At 33.6% G+C, this 7,708-nt stretch overlaps 1 pseudogene; it reads left to right on the top strand.

Annotated features, from left to right (window-relative positions):
* Positions 1–6,760: 6,760 nt before the first annotated feature.
* Positions 6,761–7,318, top strand: LOC107155658 (annotated as a pseudogene).
* Positions 7,319–7,708: the final 390 nt, after the last annotated feature.

The raw sequence follows: 7,708 nt of genomic DNA, 5'->3' as shown, positions 1-7,708 counted from the left end.
AAGGATATTATATTGGCCTACAATTTTCTTGTGATATCTTTATGTGATTCTGGCATTAGGGTAATGATGACCTCATAGAAAAGAATTAGCAACCATTCCCCTTTTTCTGTTTCTTCCTCCCCCCGCCCCAGTACTAGAGATTTAACCCAGGAGCAGTCTACCACTGAGCTAAATAGCCAGTCCCCATTGAATTGTGTTCTAGCACGTCATGGAGGTTTTAATTTATGAGCAATAAAATTGGATATTTAGCCAAGATTTCTAAGCAAAACACTGAAGGTGTGACTTGGCTTCTTCTTACTGCTTATGTTAAAATAAGGAAGGAAGTAGATATATTTAAGCAACTGTTAAGCAAAGAGGAACCAAAACTTTCAGATTTGGAAAATTCTTAGTCTATCCATATTGTAACGAAAATAAGAAAGCATCACTAAAAATGTGGTTGGACAATCACTCCATAAGAGATTACTCTCAACTCTATTCAGCCATCTCAGCTAAGTCCAGGAATAGTGTTGGGATTATACCAGCAGAAATACTGCCAACTGGGACTAAAGGGGAAAAACAAAATGGAACAGAAGACTACCAGATACCTGGAAGTATATATTAAAAACAGTAGAAGTGAATCTGACTTGGTGGTACACGCCTATAATTCCAGCACTTTGGGATGAGGATCACAAGTTTGAGGCCAGCCTCAGCAACTTAAACCCTAAGCAACTTAGCAAGACCCATCTCAAAATAAATATTAATAAATAAAAAGGGCTAGGGATGTCACTGAGTGGGTAACTGCTCCTGGATTATTTTCCTGGCACAACATAGAAACAGCAACAACAAAAATAGAAATGAAAAGGGTTTTGTTTCAACTCTTATGAGAATTGTTTTCAAGCATGTTGATATTTTAGTGAATGTAATTGACATATTAATTTCACAATCCCCTTATCTAGTTTCTAGTGTTCCTTATGGAGCAATACCTGTGGAGCTGTTAGCCTGATTTGCCTTATTCTTGCTTTTATTTCTTTAAGGTCAGAAGAATGAATGTTTGGTTTTCCTCAAAATAAAAGTGCTTTGTTTCTCTCCCCCTGGTTTTGAAAGAAATGCATGATTATTGAAAAAGATTTATATATTACAAAATAATGTAAAGAATAAAGTGAAAATATGCTGTAACTAATTCCACAGCCATATCTCCACTCTGGTGTAATTTTTCCAAGAATTTTTAAGATGCAAGTATATTTTTACTGTGGGGAGGGACAAAAATGAGATGTTGTGAAAATTTTCATACAGAAGTTTAAAAATGCACAGTGAGCAAATATAACCACCACCTACATTCTAAAATTGCAACTTTGCTGTATTTGTTTATCATTTATTGATCTGTTTATTCATCCATCAATCTGTATTATTTTAGACAAATTACACAATAAGTTGCAGACATCAGTACATTTAACCCATATACACTTTAGCATGCTTATTGTTAAGTAAAATCCATGTCTGGATTTTAAAATTTTTCTTAGTGTGTTATACGCATGCATAATAGTGAGGTTCATTTTGACATGTCTCTTTTTCTTAGATGAAGTTTAAATTGGATGAAATTCACAAGTCTGAAGTGTACAATTCCACAAGTTTTGATGAAACCGTGTATCTGTGAGCAAAATCTGCCATAAGAATTCAAAGCACCCCAGAAATGCTCCTTTCCTAGTCAATGCCTGCCCTGCCTGCCACTCAGAAGCAACACTGTTCTAGAATATTATATAATGGAATTGTGAATTTTAAACTCTTTTGTGTCTGGTTTCCTTCACTCATCATAATGTCTATAAGATTCACATTTTATTATTTTTTATTTCTGAATAGTATCCCATGACATGAATATACCACAATTTATTTATCCATTCACATGGTGTTTTGTGCTTTTTGTTTTTGTTTTGGTAGTGATTTGTTTTTTTGTGGTACTAGGGCTTGAACTCAGGGATGGTTTACCACTGAGCTATTTTCCCAACACTTTTTATACTTTTTATTGTGAATCAAGGTCTTGTTAATTTTCTGAGATTGACCTCAAACTTGTGGTCCTCCTGCTTCAGCATCTAGAGTGGCTCTGATTACAGGAGTGCACAACTGCGACTGTCTTCATTCACTTGTTAATGCTCTATTACCAGGTATAGCTATTATGAACAGACATTATGAATGATCATGTATGAATCTTTTTGTGAGGCATGTTTTCATTTCTCTTAGGCCATAGGGTATGATTAGGTTTATTTTTAAAAATGTTAGACTCTTTGTCAAATAAATTTTAACTATTTCATATTCTTACCAACAGTATATGAGAGTTACTGTTTTTTCATGTCTTCAGTAGTATTTTAAATACCGTTTAAAAAACTTCTGGTGGGTGAGTAGAGAGGGGATTATTTTTCACTTACCTGATGTTTAATTTTGTTAAGTAAGTTTTCATGATGCCTTTGTGAATCATCTATTCAAATTCTTTGCACATCTTTCACTTGAGTTGTTTATGTTTTTATTTGTGAGATACAGCCGTTCTTAATATATTATGTATCAAGTCCTGTGCCTAATGTATGATTTGCAAATATGTCCTATTGTAGAAGTTATTTTCCCAACTGCTTTATTTTTTAAATAGATTTACCAAAATATAATTCATATGTCATAAAGTTCATCTAATATATAACCCAGTTGTTTTTAGCATATTCAGAGATTTTTTGCAACAATTGCCACAATTTTAGAATACTTTTATAACTTCAAAATAAAATATCATATCATTTAGTCTTCATCCTCTTTCCTCCAATCCCCTTCCACAGTCCTAGGCAACCACTAATCTTCATTTATTTACTTATTTTTTTGATACTAGAGATTGAAACCAGGAGTGCTTAACCCATGAGCTACATCCATAGCCCCTTTTATGTATTTATTTTATTGATACATCAGGGTCTTGCTAAGTTGCCAAAGTTCTTTCTATATTACTGATGTTTGTCTCAAATTTGTAATCTTCCTGCCTCAGACTCCTGATTTGTTGGGATTATATGCATATGCCACTGTGCCTGGTTTATTAATCTACATTCAACTATAGATTTCTTTTTCTGCATATTTCATATGAATAAAATTGTATAATATATAGTATGTTTTAACTGGCTAATTCAATTAGCAAAATGTATTCATGGCTTATTCATTTGTAATAAGCATCAGTATTTAATTTATTTTTATGGACAAATAATATTCCATTGTGTGAATATGCTCCATTTTATTTATCCATTACAAATTTGAAAGATGTTTGGGTTAGCTCTAATTTTTGGCTATTATGGATAATAATGATATAAGTATTCATAAACAAGTTTTTTTGTGTTTTCATATGTCTTTAATGTAAACCTATGAGTGGAATTGCTGAATCAAATGGGAAATCTGTTTGAGGAATTGACAGCCTGTTTTGCAAAGTAATTTCACCATTTTGCATTACCACCACCAGTGTATGAGGGTTACGCTTTCTCTATATCCTTATCAACACTCGTTAAAATCTGACCATTTTGATTCAAGCCATTTTAATGAGTATAAATATCTTGTTGTGGTTCTGTTTTATATCCCCCTAATGATTAATGACATTGAGCAACTTTTCATGCTCTTATTGTCCATTTATATACCTTGCTTTGATAAAATTCTATTCTGATTCTTTGCTCATTTAAAAATTGAGTTGTTCTCTTGTTATTGAGTTTTGAATACTCTTTATATATTCTGGATACAAATCCCTTACCAAATATAATATTTGTAATTTTCTCCAATTATTTGAACTGTCTTTTCATTTTCTTGATGGTGTCTTTTGAATCACACAAAATTTGTGTTTTTCAGTGCTGGAGATGGAACACAGGACCTTATGCATGCTAAGTACACACTCTAACACCGACTTACATTCACAGCTCCAAAACTTTTAAATTTCGATGAAATCCAATTTATCTAAATTTTGCTTTGTTGCCTGTGTTCTTTGTGTCATATCCAACTATCCTTTGCCAAATCATAGGTTATGATGATTTTAAATTTTAGCTTCTATATTTAGGTCTTTCATCCATTTTGTATCACTTGTATATGGTGTGAAGTTAGGATCCAACTTCATTCTTACACATGTGGTTATCCAAATGTCCCAGCACCATTTGTTGAAAAGACTATTTATTCCCCTATTTATATTATTGGCACCCTTGTCAAAAATCAGTTGATTAGAGATGCATGTGTCTATTTTTGAATTCTCTTTTTTTCTTTTTTTAATTGATTTTATTTTTTTAAATACACGACAGCAATGGAATGCATTACAATTCTTATTACACATATACAGCACAATTTTCATATCTCTGTATATAAAGTATGTTCACGCAATTATTCCATTGATATATTCTTATGTCAATACCACACTGTCTTGAATACTACTGCTTGCAACAATTTTACAATAATGAAGTGTGAATAACTGTACTTTGTTCTTCTTTTTAAATATTGATTTGTTTCTATCCTGGGTGTCTTGAATTTCCACCTGAATTTCATAATCATTTTGGCAATATCTACAAATAAGTCAACTAGGATTCTGACAAGAACTGCTCTCAAAGTATAAATCAGTTTGATCAGTGTTGTCATCTGAACAATGTTAAGTCTTCTGATCCATGAGTCATGTTTTTTTTTTTTTTAATTTACTGAGCTTTCCCTTAACTTTTCTCAGCAATACTTTATAGTTTTAGAATATTAATTTTGGTCTTCCTTTCCAAATTTATTTCTAAGTATTTTTCCCTTTTAAAAGAACTTTGCTTTTTTATGATACAATTTTTTAATTTATTTTTTATTTTGATATATTCATAAATGCATGTAACAGGATTTGCTCCAATTCAATCCTTTGAACTACCCTCTTCTCTCTTCTTCTCCCTTCCATCCTTCTCCTACCCTATTGGTCTTCCTTCTATCAATTTAAGTTTTAATTGGTACATTATAGTTGTACATAGAAGTGGAATTCATTGTGATATGTTCATACATGCCCAAAGCACAGTTTGGTCCATTTCATTCTGCAATTCCTCCCTTTTCCATCCATCCTCTCTTTCCTCTGCTACACTGTATTTTCCTCTATTTTCATGAAGTCACTTTTCTAAATTCCTTATTTCTCTCGAGCTTCTGCATATAAAAGAAAATATTCAATCTTTGATTTTCTCTGTCTGGTTTATTTCACTAAGTATGATGTTATTCTGTTCCCTCCATCTATCAGCAAATAATATAATTTCATTCTTCTTTATAGCTGAGTAAACTCCATTTTTTATATATATCACATGTTCTTTGTTCCTCTGTTGATGGGCACCTAGGCTGGTTCCAAAACTTGGCTATTGTGAATTGAACTTCTATAAATTTTGGTATACGTGTACCAATTTTAGTTCTTCTGGATAAATAACAAGGAGTGAAATGGCTGAGTGGTAGGTCCATTCCTAGTCTTCTGAGGAATCTCCATACAGCTTTCCAAAGTGATTATACCAATTTGCAGTCCCATCAAAAATGTAGGAGTGTATGTTTCTCCCCACATCTTTGCCAGCATTTATTGTTATTGTGTTTTTATTATTGCCATTCTAACTGGTGTGAGATGAAATCTCACTGTAGTTTTGATTTATATTGAGCTTTCATTGGTACATTAGAGTTGTACATAATAGTTGGGTTCATTCTGACAAAATCATACATGCATGGAATATAATTTACTCTATTTCAGTTCCTGGGCCCTCCAAATTCGCTCCTTCCTCCCCCCACTCACCTTATTCTACTGTGTAATCTCAGTGTAGTTCTGATTTGCATTTCTCTGACTGCTAAGGATGTTGAACATTTTTTCATATATTTGTTGGCTATGTACATTTCTTCTTTTGAGAAATGTCTGTTTAGTTCATTTGCCCAATTATTATTATTATTATTTTAATATTTATTTTTTTAGTTTTAGGTGGACACAATATCTTTACTTTACATTTATGTGGTGCTGAGGATCGAACCCAGGGCCTCATGCATGGTACGCGAGTGCTCTACCACTGAGCCACAATCTCAGCCCCTATTTGCCGAATTATTGATCAGTTATTTGTTTTATGATTTTAAATTTGTTGATTTATTTATGTATTCTGGATATTAATCTTCTGTCTGAAGAGGAACTAGTGAAGATTTTTTCCCATTATATATACTCTCTTTGGGCTGGGGATGTGGCTCAAGCGGTAGCACTCTTGCCTGACATGTGCGGGGCACTGGGTTCGATCCTCCGCACCACATAAAAATAAAATAAAGATGTTGTGTCCACCGAAAACTAAAAATAAATATTAAACTATTCTCTCTCTCTCAAAAAATATCTTAAAGCTCCTTTGCTGTGAAGAAGTTTTTTAATTTGTTGCTATCCCACTTATTGATTCTATAAAACTATTTCTTGAGTTTTAGGGGTCTTGTTAAGGAAGTTTGTGCCTGTGCTTATACGATGGAGTGTTAATCCTATTTTCCTCTAGCATTTGCAGTGTTTCTGATATAATTCCTAGATCTGTGATCCACTTCAATTTGACTTTTTCATAGGGTGAGAGATAGAGACCTAGTTTTCATTTTTCTACATATGGGTATCCAGTTTTCCCAGAACCATTTGTTAAAAAGTCTATTCTTTCTCCAGCGTTTTTTGCTCTTTTTTACACTATTATAAATGGAAACATTTTCTTGTTTGTTTTTTTTTTTTTGGATTGTTCATTGCTATGGTGTATACAAGTACAATTGATTTTTTTTCATATTGATTTTGCATGTTTCAACCTTTCAGAACTTGCTCTTTCCAGCCGGCACTGAGTGATGGGCATGTCTCGGGACAACTGGCACAAGTGCCACAAGACTGGGGGCAAGAGAAAGCCCTACCACAAGAAAAGGAAGTATGAATTGGGACATCATGCTGCCCACACTAAGATTTGCCCCCACCACATACACACTTTCCCAGTGGGAAGAGGCAACAAGAAGTGCTGGGCTTTGACCCTGGATGTGGGGAACTTCTCCTGGAGCTCTGAGTGTTACACTTGCAAAACAAGAATCACTGATGTTGTCCAGTAGTGAGCTGGTCCACACCAAGATCCTGGTGAAGAACTGCTTCGTGGTTATTGATATCACACCCTACCAACGGTGGTAGGAATCCCACTATGCACTGCCCCTGTGCTGCAAGAAGTGGAGCAAGCTGACTCCTGAGGAGGAAGAAATTTCAAACAAAAAGTGATCAATGAATATTCAGAAGAAATAAGATGAAAGGAAGAAGAATGCTAAAATCAGCACTCTTCTGGAGAAGCAGTTCCAGCAGGGCAAGCTTCTTTTTTTTTTTTTTTAATTTTTTATTGTTGGCTGTTCAAAACATTACATAATTCTTGATATATCATATTTCATACTTTGATTCAAGTGGGTTATGAGCTCCCATTTTTACCAAGGCAAGGAGTTGGAGTTTTATCTGAGGAAAAATCAAAGCTTAGAAAAGCAAATGAGCCCTCCTCCCTCCTGTTTTAGCTCATGTAATAAAGGTGTTTATTGTTCTTAAAAAAAAAAAAAAAACTTTCTGAACTCAATTAGTTCTAACAGTCAGTTTAGTCCATTTCTAAGGATTTTCTGTATAATGATTCTCCCTGAGTTATGATGGTTCAGCTAACAATTTTTTTTACTTCATGAAGGTAAAAATACACATACAAACATTCTGTTTTTCACCTATATTGCACTCTTCAATACA

This window comes from Marmota marmota, unplaced genomic scaffold (assembly GCF_001458135.2).
Source record: "Marmota marmota marmota unplaced genomic scaffold, marMar, whole genome shotgun sequence".
NCBI classification, from domain to species: Eukaryota; Metazoa; Chordata; class Mammalia; order Rodentia; family Sciuridae; genus Marmota; species Marmota marmota.
This window is presented reverse-complemented; position numbering and strand designations above follow the sequence as displayed.